Here is a 20,015-nt window from a genome sequence, read left to right as displayed (position 1 = left end):
TCTAGGTTGCTATCTTAAGAATGGAAGAGGCTTTTGAGGTGGCTGAGTTCAGCTCCCTGCTCTCAGAGGCTGCGTATACCCTAAGGAGCAGCTCTGAATGCCTGGCGCAGAGCATGCCCTGGCAGAATGTCAGCAGTGGGCTGGGACCAGATGCAAATACATACCTCCTTTCTACTTCTTGCTTTCTTCACAAAGGAAATTGACTGAAAAGGATTTTTAATGTGCTGTAGCTAACATTTTCAGAACGAAACACTCAAAAAATAAGAAACTGCCTATGCAGCTTTTATCCTATATATCTTAATAGCCTTTAAGAAATGAGTCAGCAAATAAATAGCGCTGCTATCTGAATTTCTCCGTGAGTGGGCCCTGACCCACTCAAATTCTGCATTCCAAATTACAAGTTTACTTGTTGTTTCTTTGCTGCTTGCATCTCAGCACCTGGTATTTTTCAAAACACTAATAAAGGAATTGTCTTCATAACCTGAAGTGAAGGGGGCAACATTTGCTGCGCTTCATTTACAAGGAACTGAGACACAGAGGAGTGAAGAACAACATTCACTTAAGAGTCCAGACTTTATTATAGCTTGATTGTTCAGATCACAGTTCCAGCCAATGTCAAGTGCACCCACGAGCATGCAGCAATTCCGCATATCCTTGATGATTTTGAAAAAGAAGAACTCAGAATTACAGTTTGAACATGCTCAGATGAAGATATGTATTTAAAACACTGTAGAAGTTCCTGGGTAATTCTACCACAAAAAAAAAAAAAAAAAAAAAAAAAAAAAAAAAAGGCGAATACTGGAATGATTTGTCCTGTGTTAGAGGGGAAATCTGGCTGTGATTGGTCATTACAGACTGTCTTCTTCAAGGTGGCACGCAACTGATTTAACCCTGAAAACAGGTAGTCTGACTACTGAAAGTAACAACTGGCAGGAATGAGATCTCTGTAATTACTGAGAATAGGAGAGAGAAAAAATGGCTTTATCCAGCACTTGTGGCTTACAGCAGGATTTTCAGGGAATGTCCTGTTCTGCACAGCATGGCCACACACACCTACCACTGTCAGAAGCCTGGGGTATGCTCAGTATATGCTAAACTTTGCTGTCAAAGTTTGAACAGGTTCCTGAATGATATGTATGAACTGAGACTTCTTGAAAGGCTCATGGCTTGGTTAATCAAGAGCTGTTTTTCATGTGAATGGTGAGTATCTGATCTCCATCACTTGATTTTATGGCTCTGTTAGTTTCTCAAAGAGAATAAATAAGCTTAATGACCAGAAAGTTAATCTGCAAAAACAATTTTTCCTCATCTCAGTCTCAGAATAGGCTGAACTATTTCTTTTGAAGCTTTCTAACTTATTTCAGTCTGAACCAGGTACTCATCATGAAAAATGTACTTCTAAAGATTAAGATATAGAGAGAAGCAAGAAAAAGCTATTGGGAAGACAGACAGCAAAATTCAGAAAAAATTGTGAAGTGCAACAATATTTTTATAGATTTCTCTTTCTGGAGAAATCTACTTAGGCACATTTACTTTGATAGAATCTCCTGAGTTTATTGCCCTATTTATGTGAATATTTTCTATGAACAGTGATGCGGAAACACTGACTTCATTAATGATACATGCAGTTAATTTCTTGGCAAAATATTTCTGAGGGAACCCATTGCTAGCAATTAACTTTATGCTAAGAAAATCCCTATGTCAAGGAGAAAAATATATTACAGCCAGAAAAAAAGTAGCTCTTGTGCCTCTGGTTGTACTAACTGTGGCTAGTTGGCCTCACCATTATTAAAGAAAACGTATCTCCTAACCGAGCATTAGCCTGAAAACCATCCAGTTTAAAAGCAGGAGCCAAAGCCAATGAAAATATTTAGATTGCGTGCCAACAAAATAGCAGCACAAAAATTGGCTTAGTTTCAGTTCTTGAAGACTGGATTTATGTTCATAATCTAAACTATCTTATATTAGATTTAACAGCAGTGTATGAATGTAAAAAAGCATGACGATGAATATTGTATCTGGTTCAGGTATCTAACGGCAAGGTGTCCTTGTTTTAGCTGGGATAGAGTTAGTTTTCTTAGTAGCTGGTACACTGCTGTGTTTTGGATTTGGAGTGAGAACAATGCTGATGGCACACTGATGGTTTGGTTTTTGCTGGGTGATGCTTGTACTAAGTCAAGGACTTCTCAGTTCCTTGGGCCCTGCCAGTGAGAGGGCTGGAGGGGCACGGGACATTGGGAGGGGACACAGCCAGGACAGCTGGCCTGAACCAGCCGAAGGGGTATTCCACACCGTATGGCATCGTGCTGAGTGTATATAAACTGGGGGAAGAAGAAGGAAGGTGGGGACATCTGGCATTATGGTGTTGGTCTTCCCGAGTAAGAGTTACATATGCTGGATCCCTGCAGTCCTGGGGATGTTCGAACACCTGCCTGCCGATGGAAGGTGATGAATGAATTCCTTGCTTTGCTTTGCTTGCATGTGCAGCTTTTGCTTTACCTATTAAATTGTTCTTATCTCAACCCCTCAGTTTTACATTTCTTTCTGATTCTCCTCCCCATCCCTCTGGGTGAGGGGGAGTGAGAAAGTGGCTTTGTGGGGCTTGGTTGCCGGCTGGGGTTAAACCACAACAAGGTAACTTGCAAACTTACTTTATAAGGAAAGTTCTAGCTAGATTGTATGCATAACCCAACCCAAAGTCTGGTGGTGCTTTCTGGAATAATAGGGACACGTTATTTTTCTGTTTATAGTTTTCCATCCCCAGAATATTTACTATATAAGCCTCAACCTTATTTTCTGGTTTCACATTAAATAGAGTATTGTTGTGCCTATATTTCTGTCTCAGGTGTATTTATGTCTGTGAATTCTCAACATTTCTCATGAAAAATGACTGTGTCACTCACCCTTCACTGAAAAGCTATGTTAAGTCCTTTTCATACAGGGCTGTGAAGGGCCATCCCTCAAGGATAAAGGTCATCCTTTTTCAAAAATGGAACCTTGAAATGGTGTTACCACCCAACATGTAAAGGGTCTTTCATGTGTTTCCATACAGTACTTTGTTCACGTTTGTTAAAGATACTGGGGAATAGCAACCATCACTGCAATAAGAACTGGACAAGAATGTTTTCTTTTTCTCCTACTGCTGCCTGAAAGTCACTGAAAGCCATTTCCTAAAGCACAATTCCCTATGAAGAACTGTATTTGCAATGAGACAAAGAGAAGGATTAAATAATATGTGAATTTCTGTGACTGTCACCATGGAGTATAAATTTCTAGGATTAGTCAAATAAATTAGACATCGTAATAAGAGGCCTTCCAACCTATATCAGAGCCTGCAGCTTATAATGTCCTTTTTCTAATTACTTATCCAGTTCAGATTTCAAGCGTTCTATGACTTTCCTTGAAAAGCTGTTCCTGGTTCAAATTTTTATCTTTATTGACTTTGAAGCTTACATAAATGTCTCCAGTATTTGCCCAATGAATTCTGTTAGACCTGTTCCTATGTAGAGTTTCAGTTTGTGAGAGATCTTGCCTGTTTGATATTCTGATTCTTCTCCCATTAAAGCTCTGTGAAAGCCCTGCAATTAATGCCAGGAGGAACAGGATCTAATGATAAATGAGCATGTTGGGAGAGTCACTAAAAACTAACTTCTACAGTCTTCGCCGCTGTCACAGAAATAGCTCTGCCTCGGTTCGTGGCCTCCAATCTTTTGGGGCTCATTGCAGGGTCTCACACGTGCACCAGAAAAACATTCCCTGTACCATTTCTAGAAGATATGTCCTTTACTCATAATTTATGAGTAAAGCAAGAGAAGATAGATTACTAAACAAAATGTGACAGGGGTAAATCAACAGCAAAAGGGGAGATTGTGGTGGACTGTGCTGAAGGAAACTACAGGCCTTCCATTATGGTGTAATTCCTTAAGGACTTAACTTGGGTCAATTTGTATTTAATGCTTTTATTAATATCCATATTAAGCCATAACAATGTGTTAATGATAGTTGCATATGGCATCATGTTCAGAAAAATAATTCAATGTAGTAGATGTAAGAAATCGTATAGAAGTAACTTGATAATCTTAAGAACAGGAGATGCAGACATGAGAAAAAATAACATTATTCAGTAGAGGGCAAAGCTGTGAAATTTCCTCTGCTTTCAATAGCTGATTAGATAGAAGCAGCAGGGGAAAAGAAAGAACTGGGTGTATTAGCTGACTACAAGAAGTTTTGGAAAATAAGACTGTGAAAAAGTCCAGTGTTCAATGCTAATATCTCTTGAAATGCTAGATTTTCTCAGCTAGAAGAAAACCGAAGCCAGAACACATGCCTTCTTCCTTCTCCAGCTGTGTTGCTTGCAGAGGTAATGACCCCTATCCTGTTCCCAGCTGCTAATCACTTTCTCCTTCACATCACGATGTGAGTGCCTTCTAACTCATTTTAGTCCAAGTGAGCCAGGCTCCCTTAAAGAGTTTCACGGAAGAAAAAAATGAGCTATCCCAGCTTATTATCACAGAAATACAAGAGAATAATCACTTTAGCAGCTTGGCTGGCATAATCTAAGCGATAGTATATCAGGGTATCCCTGACAAAAAGCAGAGTACAAAATGAAATGGTAACCTCTGGTTACCAATAGTAACTTTAGTTAATATTTAGTAATTTTAATAATAGTAATTATTTAAATTAATAAATTTAGTAATAGTAACAGTAACCAGTTACTTTAACTTTAGTTATAGTAATAGTAACCAGCAGTAACTTTTTCTGGTTACCATAAAAATGGTAAACTGCATTGGGTGTGATTACAGGTGGAAGATAAAGTGCAGCCACAGTTAACCGGTACCAAAAGGCAGCTGCTTTTTTGCATTTGAGGGTTACTTCTGAGAAACTGAGAAGCAGAGATAAAATGTCAGAAGGCCTGAAGAAGAAAAAATTTTGTGACTCCCTATGAAAAAGAGAAAAGGAACCAAGTTATAGAACTTCTAGCTTAATTTCAACGTCTGGAAGAAATTTGACCAAATGTCCTGGTTTCAGCTGGGATAGAGTTAGTCTTCTTCTTAGTAGCTGGTACAGTGCTGTGTTTTGGATTTGGGGTGAGAACATTGTTGACAACACACTGATGGTTTTGGTTGTTGCTGGGTGATGTTTGCACCAAGTCAAGGACTTTCAGTTCCTTGGGCCCTGCCAGCGAGAGGGCTGGAGGGGCACAGGACATTGGGAGGGGGCACAGCCAGGACAGACTAGCCAAAGGGGTATTCCGTACCTTATGACGTCGTGCTGAGTATATAAGTTGGGGGAAGAAGGAAGGTGGGGACATCCCACCTGGCATTATGATGTTTGTCTTCCTGATTAACCGTTATGCATGACAGAGTCCTGCTCTCCTGGGGATGGCTGAGCACCTGCCTGCCCATGGGAAGTGATGAATGAATTCCTTGTTTTCCTTTGCTTGCATGAGCAGCTTTAGCTTTGCCTATTAAATTGTTCTTATCTCAACCCCTGAGTTTTATATTCCTTTCCAATTCTCCTCCCCATCCCTCTGCGAGAGGGGGAGCGAGTGAGTGGCTGCGTGGGGCTTCGTTGCCGGCCGGGGTTAAACCGTGGCAACAAATAATCAAACTTATTTCTAATCACCTAGAAGATAACAAGGCGATAAATAACAGAGAGAACTGATTTGTCAAGAATACATCATGTCAAACCTGCTTAATTTCCTTCCATGACCACTGCAGGAACTGTGAGCGGGGGAACAGCGGTAGATGTTGTATACAGACTTTCACAGGGCATGTGGAATCGTTTGCTGTGACATTCTCATAGGCAAACTCTGGAATCGTAGTCCAGATGAAAACTACCAGGTGGATGTTAGACAGCTTTGCTAACAGTACCTGTGGAGTCCTTGGCAACATTTCACTGGTAAAAAAAACAAAAGAAGGATCTGGTGGGAATACACAGGGTTCCGTCACGGGTCTAGTTCTGTTCAATGTTTTTATTAACAAATTGAACTGAAATTGAATTGAAATGGAAAATATGCTTATTAAATTTGCAGATGTCATGAAACTGAGAGACATCACAAGGATGGAGGCAGGAATAAAGTTTGAAATTATCTTGACAAATTGGAGAAATGGCTTAAAAATTGGATGAAATGCAAGGTACAGCACTTAGGCAGAAATAATCTGCAATATGAAACCAGCAAGGGAACAGCAGGTCACGAATAGGTTTGGAAAGAGAGGTCTGGGAGCTACAGGGGAAAACGGGGCAAAGATTTAATGACAATATTTTTATGTTCCATTAGATGAAAAGTGTGTACCAATTGGAGAGATTATAGTGGAAGACAAAGAGAATGATCGACAGTAGCGAAAAAATGATCAAAGAGAAGCGATTGAAAGAAATGGGATTATTTATTTAAACTGCAGCAGAGATGGAAGGAAAATGGTAGCTTCCTTTCAGGTATTTTAAGTAATGTTTAAGAGAATATATCTACACTCCTTATGAATAAGGAGAGCAGGACAGACTGTGTTTTCAGATGCAGCAAGAAAGAGGACTTAAACACAGAGGGGAAAAAAAATCTAATGATCAGCAGATTAAAGCACAGGACGGCTGTGGTGTTCCATTCCCATCTTAAGGACCTGCCAGGAATGCCACTTACAGATGACCTTGCCTTGAGGAGGGTCTTGACATTCCTACTGAATCTAATTTTTTTTTTGCGATACTATGACTGTATAGCACAGTAAAGAAATATTATATGAATTTTTATTTCATAAAAACATTTATTTTAAAAAGTTGAAGTTCTTCAGTAAAGCCCAGTATGTAGTTTGATATACGAAGACTCTCATTACAGAAGTAAGTGTAGGCACAAGAAATTCTTGGAATTAATTTATTAATGCTGCTATAATCTGAACCAACATAATGTTGATATGGAGGCTAAAGTTAGTGAAATGAAGATGAAGGAGCTAATTGTAACTAAATGCAGTGGATGAGAATTTCTTTTGTAATCTTGGGAGACTCCCATGGGTCAAACTTAATGCTGCCATCTAAAATTTTGGAAACAATAATAAGGCAATAACTGTTTTCATGCACAACAAAGACCACTGAAAATACTGGGAGAAAAGGCATTCAGTTAACCAAAAGGTTAAATATATCATGAAAGTAGTTTTGCTTAAAGAAACTTTATTAACTTTCAAATCTATATTAATGTCAGACTTGATCTACTGTAAGAGCCTCTTGTGAAGTGATAATGATCAGATTAAATCTCAAAGCTTTTTTTTTCCCCATTTGTGATATAAATGCCATGAACTGCCTGAATTTCCATGGATTTACAGCAAGCTATGACCAAGAGGTACAAGAGATATGGCTCATGGTGTGGGGAAAATGTCATAAAGACAGCATATTCTGAAATGTTATGAATAGGTGGTAAGTTACTATGTAACAATTTTCTTTTTCTCCTTAGCAACTAATGTTAATGTGGATTTGCTTATAAGGAAAGCTAACTAAAAAGACAATTAATTAACAATTAAACTTTGATAACATATTAATAGTTTGAGATTTGTGTATATAGGATTCTTTTAGTCTCTGACAGGTAATCTTGAATAGAAAAAAGATTAAAATATTGTACGCATCTAATCTATTTCCTTGAAATTATTTCATCTATTTTTACTCAGCCTTTGAAATTAGAAAAGAGGATTCTACTAGTAACACATTACTTTTATTTCTATTTTTAAACTGGATTGGAATCTGTACTTTGCTTATTGCTATGGGAATAAATTTGTCTCCCAATATAAATCCTTAGCACTACGTTTGCTAATCTCACCATTTCTGGGCATATGTTACATAAGAAAAAAAAAAAAACCACTCCATTTTCTCCTGTTCAAATTTTAGAATTTTTTGTTGGAATCTCTACCTTTGAACTAGTGTATATGTGTATATTTTTAGTTCTATGCATTGGCTAATTGGTTTCTAGAATGAACCTGAAATAAAGCCTATTTAATCGGGGGAAAAGGGGAAAATCTAACTATTGATGATCACCAGCTTCTCTGATCCTAAAATATGTACTGGACTGTAAAGCCCTCAAAGGAAACCTGCTTCAAACCTATCCGAATTTTCTTGTAAACAGTTATAGTCATAATAAAATATTTTTGTCTTGTAGGCTCAATGCACTTCATTATTTATTTTTTTTTCTTTCACAACAGTGAGTGGTGAAACTATCTCAGCAGCAAAGTATTTTGCCATACAGATTACTATAATCACAGTATCACAGAACAGTTGAGGTTGGAAGGGACCTCTGGAGGTCATCTTGCCCAATCCCCTGCTGAAACAGGGCCACCTGAAGCAAGTTGTCCAGGACCATGTCCGAAGTGCTTTTGAGTACCTCCAAGAGTGGAGATGCCACAGCCTCCCTGGGAAACCTGTACCAGTGCTCAGTCACCCTCACAATATACGAGTATTTCCCAATGTTCAGATGGACTCTCCTATGTTTCAGTTTGTGCCTATTGCCTCCTGTTGCAATTTAGCTCAATCATCTCAAGAATACTGGATTCTTGTCCTTCATTCTCAGAAACTGCCATGAGTAATCAGCAGTCCAGTAATTCACAGAGCAGCACAGAGCATATGAGGGATTTGGCCCTTGGTGTCTGGGTACCAGGATACAGACTTTTCCCTGCTGCCTAACAGATGCAACTTGAAAGACTGGGAAAACATCTTTGCGAAAGGGTCTGTTCCACAGACACTGGATTCTTCACATATGGATTTCTTCATAGTTACTGGAGATAGGCAGGTACTTTTGGTGCCTCACCCTAAAGCAGGTATGTAAAAGGGGTCAGAGATGATGTACGTAAACTACCTATCTCCCCCTATAAATTACAAAGTGAATCTGTTCAGCTGTCTCAGATGTAGATGTCTATAGATATCTAAAGCTGTGTGAGATGTATTTCACCAAAGGAGGCTACACAACCATTTATGCTCTGCAGAGAATGACCTCTCTTCTGAAAGGGAACGAATCATTCACCCACTGCTGTAGTGCTCTTTCACTCTTATGGATGGATCATGGAAGTGAATAGATTTCAAGAACAGGAATGAGTATTTGGTGACGGAACAATGCTGGGAGAGAGCGTGAACAAAAACCTTTAAAATTCTAAATGAGGGAAGCAGGTTTTAATCTCCATCAGGACTGACCCAGCTTTCTGAACCAAGAAATTAGTATTATTTTGCTGCCTCTTTGTAACAAGCTAAAAAATCCTCTGCTTAAAAGAAAAAACAAACAAACAAACAAACCCACCCACCACCACCACCACCACCCCCCCAAACTATCGGACTGAAACATGCAAACATAATGGAAAGCCATCCAAATTTTCTGAAGGAGACAGCAAATACATGATAATTTCAAATTCCAGAAAACATGGCATTTCTTGTTCACCAAAATACATTTTAATATTTTCCTGGCTCTATTTCAGACAACAGAACACCTTTGGGACAGTCAGCCTGGATGTCTACTGTAACAGATGCCTGTTACAGGTATTGTCAGCTTCTCAGATAGAATCCAGAGCTACTATTCACAGTGCTGGAATGAGCAAAATGAATATACTTCTCTTACAAGACAGGAAAAAAAAAAAACCCTCACCCTCTCAACCACCGTTTAAATACTACCATCATTTGGAACAGTACATAATTGCCTCAGTTTTTACTAGCAAGATGGGCCTCCACAAAACCTAGAACCCTGAGATCAGGGAGAAAAGTCTAGGTCAATGAAGACTTAACATTGGTGGAAGATTTTCGGGTCAGGGAATACTTAAGCAAACTGGACACGCATAAATCCATGGGCCCTGATGGGAGGCACCCACAGTTCTGAGAGAGCTGGCTGATGGCATTGTGAGGACACTTTTCATTATATTTGGATGATCACGGTGACTGAGAGTGGTGCCTGAGGAGCAGAGGAGAGCAAATGTCCCTCCTATCTTCAAAAAGGGCAAGAAGGAGAACCCAAGGAACTACAGGCCAGACAGCCTCAACTTGATCCCTGGGAAGGTGATGAAGCAGCTAATCCCAGGAAAAACTTCCAGGCACATGAAATAAAAGAAGGTGATTGGGAACAGTCATCATGGCTTCACCAAGGCAAAGTCATGTTCAACCAGCCTGTTAACATTCTGCAACGAACTGAATGGCTTGAGAGACAAGGGGAGACAATTGAATACTGTGAGCCTTGACCTCAGTAAGGCTTTTGACACTCTTTCATCTCTTCTCTCATATAGGAAATCAGTGAGGTGGACTGAAAACTGAGTGGCTCAGATGGTGGTGGTCAGTGTCACATTGTCTAGTTGGAGGACAGTAGCTGGTGGTGTACTGCAGGAGTTAATAGTGCTTCTGACCCTTTTCAACATTTTCATTAATGACCTGGATGAAGGGGCAGTGTACCCTCAGCAAGTTTGCAGATGGCACAAAACTGGGAGGAGCTGCTGATGCACAAGAGGGCAGTGATGTCATCCAGAGGGTCCTCAACAGGCTGGACAAAATGTTTGACAGGAATCCTGTGACTTTCAGCAAGGGGAAGTGCAAAGTCCTGAAGCTGCAGAGGAGCAAGCTGATGTACCAGTATGTGCTGGAGGCTGACTAGCTGGAAAGCAGCTTGGTGGAAAAGCACCTGAGGGTCCTCGTGAACACAAATTGAATATGAGTCAGCAGAGGGCCTGGGTCCTTGCAGCAAAGAGCGGGAATAGTATCCTGGGCAGCATGAAGAGGAGTGTTGCCTTTTTGGCTGAGAGAGGTGATCCTTCCCCTCTGCTCAGCACTGATGAGGCTATACCCGAAGTACTGTGCCCAGTTCTGGGCAGCCCAGCACAAGAGAGATACGGAGACAGTCCAGCAGAGAGCCTCACACCAAGAGTTAATTGCTGAATTTTGGTGGGGAGCCCTAAACCGAGCTGACTGATAACATGCTATTTGGATATTCTTTTCATGGCAAAATTTGGAGGAAAACATTGAACTACTAAGTGGTACTCAATTACCAAGTGACTAAACAATTTTTTTTGGCTGTTTTGATTTTTAATATGCAAAGTCATGACTTGATACCCCACAACCAAAATATTCAGCTTTTTTTCTTTTTTAATGACTTTGCAATATGGATTTGCAAATAGTAAACTACACGTTGGTAATTCACAATAATTTTTTTGTTCACAAAGAGAAATAGTCTGATTTATGAGCCAGGCTGCTTATCAGGTCTGAAATCCCCAGTGTCTTCTGTTCTACATGCCATATAGAATGAGAGGGACAAAAGAATAGAACTTTGTTTATCCTTGACCAATATCAGCCACTTTTCTTCATTTCAAAATTTATATTTTAACATTCAAGTCAGCAAACCATTCTTTCTATTTTTGAAAAGTAACCACTTTTTTAATTAAGAAGATTTGAGATTCCTTTATAACTTCCTCCTCCCCTGATTTTTAACATTTACCTAATCAGGTGCTCAGATATGGACAATTTAAATAGGAATTATTAATCTGGAAACATGGACTTGTGGTCATCAAAGTTCAAGGCACAGTTATAAAGTTTTATTCCTTCTAGTGAGCACAGAGTTGAAGTGTGTTAATTTACAGAAAGATGGTTGCTACAGGCTCGCTGGGTAACGTTTCTGAGTGATGTAAATGAATTATGATTCCAAATAATAAAAAGGAAATAGTATAGCACATAACAAATTGCTCTTTACTACAGTGCTAGCAAAAATATTAACAAAGAAATGAAAAATATACTAGAAAAAACAAATGGATATTGACTTACAGCAGAGTACACGTTCTGTCATGGTCTCATGCAGTTATTTATTTTCTTGTTATTTAACAAGAATACTGTGATAGCATCTATTTTTTGTACAATGGATCTGTGCATTAAAAAGCATACAGCTTCTTCTGTCATTAGTAAATAAGGAAAAAGAATAATTTTCACTGACCTTTCCTTGTAAATAAACTGTAGAGAATGTCTCGTTTTCACCAGCACTCCAGATATCATACCAGCGTATCACACAATGAATATGATTCAATAAGGGTCATAAATTGTTATGCATCTTTTATTTTATCTTTTACAGAAAGGGAAAAAAAAACCCTTTCAGTTTGGTGCCATATATTTAAAAGAATATGTCTTTATTACTCTTAAAAGAGCATTCTGGGGATCTGTTTTAAGTTTTCATTTGAAGAAAAGTATTATATATTTCCCTTTTGTTCTTTTATTTTTTTAATGCATTCATGGATAATGTTCCTAATCAACTGTATGCCCAGACATGTTCTTGTCCACTTACTTCTTTCATCATTTAGTAACTTGCTTTTATGGCTTTTTACAGCTTACAATGAAAATCAATATGCAGGTAAGCTTAAATGAGTTTGCAATGCTTTTATTGTAATACATGACTTGTTTTTATCTAAGTGTTGATTCAATGCCGTTCTTACAATTACTAAATTAAATTTTGTTGCTTTTACTATACAAGACTAGCTCCCAATAAAGGAAACATGGAAACCAGTAGCTGTATTGTCTTCAACGAATTTTATCATAACAGTGATCATCACCTGTATTTGACTATATAACACAGTATCTTGAACATACATTGGATAAGAATGCAGATCCCTGTGGAACCTGTGAGTAAATGCATTAATAAAAGGATAAAAATGAAAAAAACCACCCCCCCCCAAAAAAAAAAAAACAAACAAACCACAAAACAAAACCACCAAACACCCCATGAAATCTTAGCTCATTCTCAAACACCTTGTAGGAAACTGAGGTTTGTGGAATTTGTGGGAGGTTAATAAAACACTTAGTAGATCAAAGTTGAGGCAGTTCAGGAAAGGAAGACCCCATCAACCAGATTTCCCCAGTGACCATGTTATCCGTGCCTTGCCTATTGTGATGTATGTGTCCATATTATTGTAAATTTTCCAAATCACAGCACAGCTGTCACAAATGTAGCCTTTGCAATGAACGTACAAGTTGCATTGCCAGTTAGGCTGCGCGTAGATGAATGGCAGATGCAAGGCAATAGTTGATATAATAACTGCTTTAGTTAGAGGAAATTTGATTCAGTTCCCTGAAAAGATAGGCATCTTATTTTAATAATGTTTTTATTTTTAATTTCACATTTATTAGGGATGAAAGCAATATTTTAAACACAGGAGAAATTATAGTTATGCCTTACAACAATGCATAATAATTGTTAGATTGCAAATGTTCTGTGTCATAGCATAAATGAAACTATTTAGAATACATTGGCTGATAAATAATTACCCTTCTTTGGCTGGTGTATGCAAAACACTGTTAAACATATTTTCAATACTAAGAAAAAATGATAATGAGTATTGCAAGTAGATCAGGGAATCTGCAAACAGAAGAATCCTGTCAAGCTCATTGGGAATAAAATCCCCATTTCTAATGCAAAGTACAACTATAACATTTCATAATTGGAGAAATAAAACCCTTCTATTCCTGCAGACAAAACTCAGTTTTTACAAAATCTCCTATCATCTGAAATGAGTAATTATTCCCCTAGAATGCACAGAGAATTCAGCTAGTTCAATATACTGAAATATCCCAGAATTATTGCCTAACTGCTTGAAAATATAGCCATGCACTGAGCTGGTAATCTCCACAGCTGCCAGTGAGAAGCCTGTTTAACCTTTACTAACAAAACTACTTTTTTAGTGGGCTTTTTGTTCAGAGCAAGTATTTTTTTTGTTAATTTTACTGTATAACATCATTTCCACAGTAACACCAGCGATCACAATTTGCTTGAAAAAAAGCTTCCGTCTTATCCAGCAGTCACTGTGGTCTCCAGGTGTGGTATGGCATTACGTGCTGTAATGGCAGGGCATGGTGTTTCATGCTCTCAGTGCCACTATGCTCAAACACACAGACAGGCTGCTTGATCACTTAGTTTGCTGTTTTGAGCATGTAGTATTTATCTTACCAAAAGACTGGCAATTGTCGTTAAAATCCATCCAAATGTTATTTGCAATGAAATAACGGTACTGTGCTCACACCTATGGCTGCAGTAGACCTAGCATATTGTGTTGCAGACAACAGAACTAAGAAGGAACCTCTGAAGGCTTCTGGAAGGCACCATGGGAACCAAGCTATACCTCACCCCTCTCTGTTGTCTGTATGGGGAATTGAGAGGAAAACCAAAGGATACTTTGTGTGGAGTTCAGGCTGCCTAGCCTTCTGCTGTGGTTAGATGCCTAATGGAGAAAAGTCATTGTTCTTTCCAGCACACAATGATGCCAAAAGTACCCCAAATTCTATCTATGTTCATCTAGGTCCTCCTCATCTTAAGAGGGCTTGACCCCACTAACCACACCAAAATTACAGGATGCTCTGAGGGATGACAGAGCGAAGAGTCCAGGTTCCTCCTGTTGGAGCAAGCAGAGAGCTGGAAGCACAGGTCTCACCTGCACAGAATGAAGAAGGCAGCAATGGTTCAATCCTCGCCCTATAGCACACACGCATATTTATGGGAGAATACGACTGGAAAAGAAAGAGAGACATTCCTAAGAGTGGAAATCAAAATGTGAGGTCTCATCCCCTTCCACTGAGCTGCCAATCTTTCTTTTTCAGTGTGACACTGCCCTAAGTAAGGTTCAGGTTTGTTTCCTTGCAGCATTTAAAAGACTGAGAATGCCCTCTAAATCAGCATTAGTACTCTGGTGTGAAGATCAGTTCCAGAACTCATCAGGCTAACCCGTCAATCACCATACTATAAAAAAAATAAAGAGTAAGTTAGCATTAGTGTAAGTTAGTTACATAATTTGTAACTCTGGTAGTAGGGTAGACACCAATTTTGGGTCTTCATTGGTTTAAAGAACATTCAGCATTTATTTATATTTGGCCATGGGGCACTATACTGTGTTATTGTTAGGTGGTCTTTTTTATTGTCCTGTGATTGCTGCTCGGCATTGTTTCTAGTGATTTTGGTATATGAACCATTTATTTCCTTTTAGATTTAAACTTTGATGTCCAGATTTACTCTGATAATAATAAGATATTTTGAACACTTATGAATTCTCAGTGACATTGCCTTTGTTCAGTAGGTCAGTACAAGGTCTGTTGCTTACACCATCCTAATGACCACTTTAAATATCTATCATGCTATGTCCAAACAGCACAGTAATGAAGAACTCTTTAGAGCTCCATTGATTAAGGAATTCAATTTGCTAGTTCTCTTGTTTCTGTCTTTACACGCAGTACTGCTTTCAAAGAACTTCACATTTCCATGTAGCTCAAGAAAAGGCATTTACAATATGCATTATTCTGGCTGATTTAGCAGCATTTCTAGAATCTGTATTTCTTTGTATAATTTTTATTTTTCTCTCTGATGCTGTTGTGGTCATGGGACTATACTCACCAGCCTACTGTGTTGGTTTTTCAGTGTCTCTTAGGCTTAGTCTGCCATAGCAGAGATCTGCCTGTTTTACCTTTTCTAAAATAGAAAAGATCGCCAAACATAAATGCAGTTTCATATATGTAAAAAGGTTTATATAGGTGGGTAATATTGTACTGTAGTGCAAGTTTTTACAACACAGTTGTGATGAAGAAAAATAATTTCCAAAGTTACAGATACTGCAACAAAACTTTCCAATACAAAACACCTTTTGGATTGAAGTGTATGTAGTGTTATAGACATACTGATCAAATCAGGTTCTTTGTCATCTGCTCATTTCATCCTGACTGTGAAGAAGCGTTATGCATTTTTCTTTGGTTTTGAATGATAACACCTATTACTAATAACATCATAGTGTTCAAAAGATTAAAGACCCTGCTCTGCAGGTTGCTAATGTTTTCTTTTTCTGTTGTTCTGGGGTCACTCTGTTGGCTTTAATTGCTCTGAAAAACTGTTGGCCCAGTGTCCTGGTTTCAGCTGGGATAGAGTTAATTTTCTTCTTAGTAGCTAGTACAGCACTATGTTTTGGCTCTGATGTGAGAACATTGTTGACAACACACTGATGGTTTTGGTTGTTGCCGGGTGATGTTTGCACCAAGTCAAGGACTTTCAGTTCCTTGGGCCCTGCCAGCGAGAGGGCTGGAGGGGCATGGGACATTGGGAGGGGGCACAGCCAGGACAGACTAGCCAAAGGGGTATTCCGTACCTTATGACGTCGTGCTGAGTATATAAGTTGGGGGAAGAAGGAAGGTGGGGACATCCCACCTGGCATTATGATGTTTGTCTTCCTGATTAACCGTTATGCATGACAGAGTCCTGCTCTCCTGGGGATGGCTGAGCACCTGCCTGCCCATGGGAAGTGATGAATGAATTCCTTGTTTTCCTTTGCTTGCATGAGCAGCTTTAGCTTTGCCTATTAAATTGTTCTTATCTCAACCCCTGAGTTTTATATTCCTTTCCAATTCTCCTCCCCATCCCTCTGTGAGAGGGGGAGCGAGTGAGTGGCTGCGTGGGGCTTCGTTGCCGGCCGGGGTTAAACAACGAAAACCGGACTGTTCTTTCATGTATGTTGAACTAAGTATGAATAGTTTTAGGAATGTGTGTGAAAGGTGAGTATGCACAAAGAATCTCTGCAAAATGTTATATTATTAGACTAAAAGAACTTTTTGTGTCTTTTCTGGATGTACTTTTTTTGAGAGAGATGCTAATGTGATCCAAAATAATTTTAAAAGAAAAAAAAACATCTGAAAGTGTTTTCAAGGGCAAGAAAGTGGCACTGATGGAGAGAATAAAGAATTGCCATCAATGGGTTTAGCACAAAGGATGCTAGTGGTAAAAAGTTTAAGAGACTTGAATCCTGATAAATGAATACCTAATAAAATATTAAAAAATAAACCATCTCAGCCTTTCCTCAGGGCTCTTAAGTAGATAAAAAAGACACAATATAACATATAACATAACATAACATAACGTAAGGAACAGACAAGGATGGAACATAGTGGTTGAAAACTGAAAACAAGCTGCAATTAGAAACGATGGGTGTCGGGATAAGTATGAGGGCATTTTCCTAAGAATAATAGTGAAATCGTTAGCAGTTGAAATCAAAACTTAATTATGTTCCAGAGGATATTCTCTAGCTCAACCAGAAATCATGTGCTTAATTTGGGAATCACTTAGTAAAAATAACGGCCTGTGTTATGAAGGGAGTCAGAAAAAAATATTAAAATGCTCCTTTCTAGCTTTAAAATCTATGAAACTGAAACTCAGTACACCAAGATATGAAAGCATATTAAAATAATGGAAAAATGTCAACACAGCTCCTTAGAAGGTAAAGCAGATGATCAAAATGCTCTCTTTTGGCCCTAAGTGATAGGCTGGTGAAATTCAGAGCCTGGTTAATTTCTAAGGCAGCTATGAGCAGGAATAAATCTTGACTTTTCACTGCAGAGACTACATAAAGTCCTGTTCCTACAGTTAAAAACACTGCTATCTGTAGTCTTCCAGTGAAGTTGTTCTTTTAAAATTGCTTAGCATTCCTTGACAATTCTTGCAGTCATCATATAACGAGAAGGCAAATATAAGCTGGTTGCCTTCAGTCTCAATCCTGTACATTTCTGCTCATTTACCTTCTGTAGATAAGAAAAGTTTAGATTTCATTAAGCTAGAGTCTGAAGATTCTACCTGGTGACTTTGGAGGTGCTTATTTTGGAGACAATGCAATGTGTCTTTAATGATTCCACTTCTCAATTTCTGCTTTATCCTTTCAATTTTAAAGACATTTTTCTAAGTGCAATCCCTTATCTTTACTCACTACTAAAAAAACCCCTCAGTACATAAAAAGTACATACTAAGGACATGCATAATACAAACCTGAAATCATTTCATTTTAACTCAAAATATAATTCACTGCTACTCTGGACCAATGCAAAACATCTGAAGCATTGATGCTTCATAATGACCACTGTCAGATACCAGCCCAAGCTTACTTTTGAGACTGTCCACTTGCAGTGGATACCTTTGTAGAAAGGATCGTGGTGGTGAGACCAAGGTTATGTGGAAGGTCAGTCCCCAAATCACAGTAACTCTGTGCCTTTTAATTTGATACTTCTTCCTACGCATCTTAGCTTCCAACTGCCTGTTAAGTTCTGGACATGACTGGCTGAATATTTTCACATTAGTACTATTTAAGGTTTGTTTGAGCCCTTATCTTTGTCCTTCTAGTGGGCTATACAGTCATAACAACTAAAAAACCCAAACAGCAGCAATTGTAACTAAAATTTACTGCACAAGATTTCATCATTAGTTTTAAGTGAGATTGGAACAATCCCTTCTATTTTATTCTTGAAATCATTTGTAGAAAGAAAAAATGACTTGAGTAATAAATTTCATCAATAACCCAATTAGCAACAACTCCACTGGTAAAAAAACTTAGCTGTAAAACTTCACCCTTGGAAAATTCATCACATTCTGAAAAGAAGTGGAAATTTGACAAGAGGGCATGCTATTTTTTCCAACATCTCAAATCTATAATTCAAATGAAAGATGAATTTTAATTTTACAGTTCTGTGGAACCTCTATCACAAAATGGCCTCAGTCTCCAAATATGTCACTTATTTTTTCACTGTTATTTAAACTATAAGGTACTCGAGTCAGTGACTTTTTACCTTTTACATTTTATATCTTGTCAAAAGCTCTGCTTCTATTCAGGTAGTGTTAATAAATTATAATTTCTCAAATATTTTCTAATACCATGCATTTACTTCTGTTTCTGATTAGAAAATGATATAGTATTAATAAGAAAGTGTTAAAATGGAAAACCATGTTGCTTTAAATGTGAAGGCAATAAAGCTTAATACTTCTGCATGATGCACGTGTAATGCATGTATTTCCTGAAGGTGATTAAATATTCACAGTACAACCTTTGAATGTTGTCTGGATTTTGAAAATTTAAGAAGTGTTAAGCCTTACCTACAGTTCATCTTCTTTTGCTGATTCCTATTACAGTAAATGGCATTTTCACACATCTCAATAATTTTCAAAGGTCATTTTATTGGCTCAAAATACATGCATTACAGAAATACATTATGTAATCCATTTGCATTTGTTCTGTAGTTAATAACAGTACCAGTTACTTACACTTTACTTAAAATGCATATGTATGGCTTAGCAAATGATTAGGCCGAGATCTTCAATTAAGCATGTATGAAATATGGCTCGTTGCCAAAGTTTTTTAGGATTTTTTGAGACAGCTTGTTGAATGGTGACAGAGATGTGAAAATGTGGGAGCTACAACACTAAGAACAAAAAAAATAAATAATTTGTAATACATTTTCTTTGCTCTTCTATAGGTGCAATATCATGAAATGCTCTGCAATTTACAGCTACTGATAGTAGAGTAAGTCCTTTTGTTAAAGCATTTCACTTTAAGGCTTTTGGCTTGATAAATACTAAAATAGGCATTTTAAATAAAACAATTTTAAGGATAAGTATATATATATATCATAGGAATCTAAGGACTTTTTTTTTTTTAAGAAAAATAACACATATTTAAACTCCTAATAAAATGGCAAGAGCAATGAGAATGAAAAAACAATAGCTAACATTTTTCTTCTTTGTTTTGCAACCTTTTCCTTGTTAGGTTTGGCTTTTCATTTTCCAAGTGGCTTTTGAATTCATTGCCTATTACTATGAAATCTCACTAGAAAAACACTAGATACTTGATGTCAGTTGTCATTTATTAATGTAGTAAAATAACAGTAGGTAAAATCCCTACGGCTTATCGTAAATTAAAGCAAATACAGGAGGAACATTAAATTCCTGCTCTTTCTGGAGAGCAGTGAAGATTGTACTTTGTGTAAATATTCCTTGAGAGTCAGGTTTTACTTAAAGAGTTCATCTTTTGATTTACAAAGGCTCTTAAAAAAAGATTATTTTTTTTAATGAGTCTGTTGTTGTCTAGAGGCAGATATAAGCACGTGCTCATGTGCTGTAATATACTGGAATCCTACTTGCTGTTTTCCATGCTGCTATGTGGAAGAAGTCGCATGAGATTTGCAGATGTAACTGAGTAATGCTCAAATTGCAATAGGCATATTTTAATAGGAAGTTGAGCTGGAACATTGTATTC

General features: G+C 37.9%; 1 long non-coding RNA gene across 1 annotated transcript; it reads left to right on the top strand.

Annotated features, from left to right (window-relative positions):
* The first annotated feature begins 770 nt into the window (after nt 1-770).
* Nucleotides 771-12,636, top strand: LOC308066628. The gene is made up of 2 exons (XR_013929234.1): nt 771-2,341; nt 5,302-12,636. It is a non-coding gene; the product is annotated as an uncharacterized lncRNA (long non-coding RNA).
* The last annotated feature ends 7,379 nt before the right edge of the window (nt 12,637-20,015 follow it).

This window comes from Falco punctatus, assembly GCF_963210335.1.
Source record: "Falco punctatus genome assembly, chromosome: 6".
NCBI lineage: Eukaryota > Metazoa > Chordata > Aves > Falconiformes > Falconidae > Falco > Falco punctatus.
This window is presented reverse-complemented; position numbering and strand designations above follow the sequence as displayed.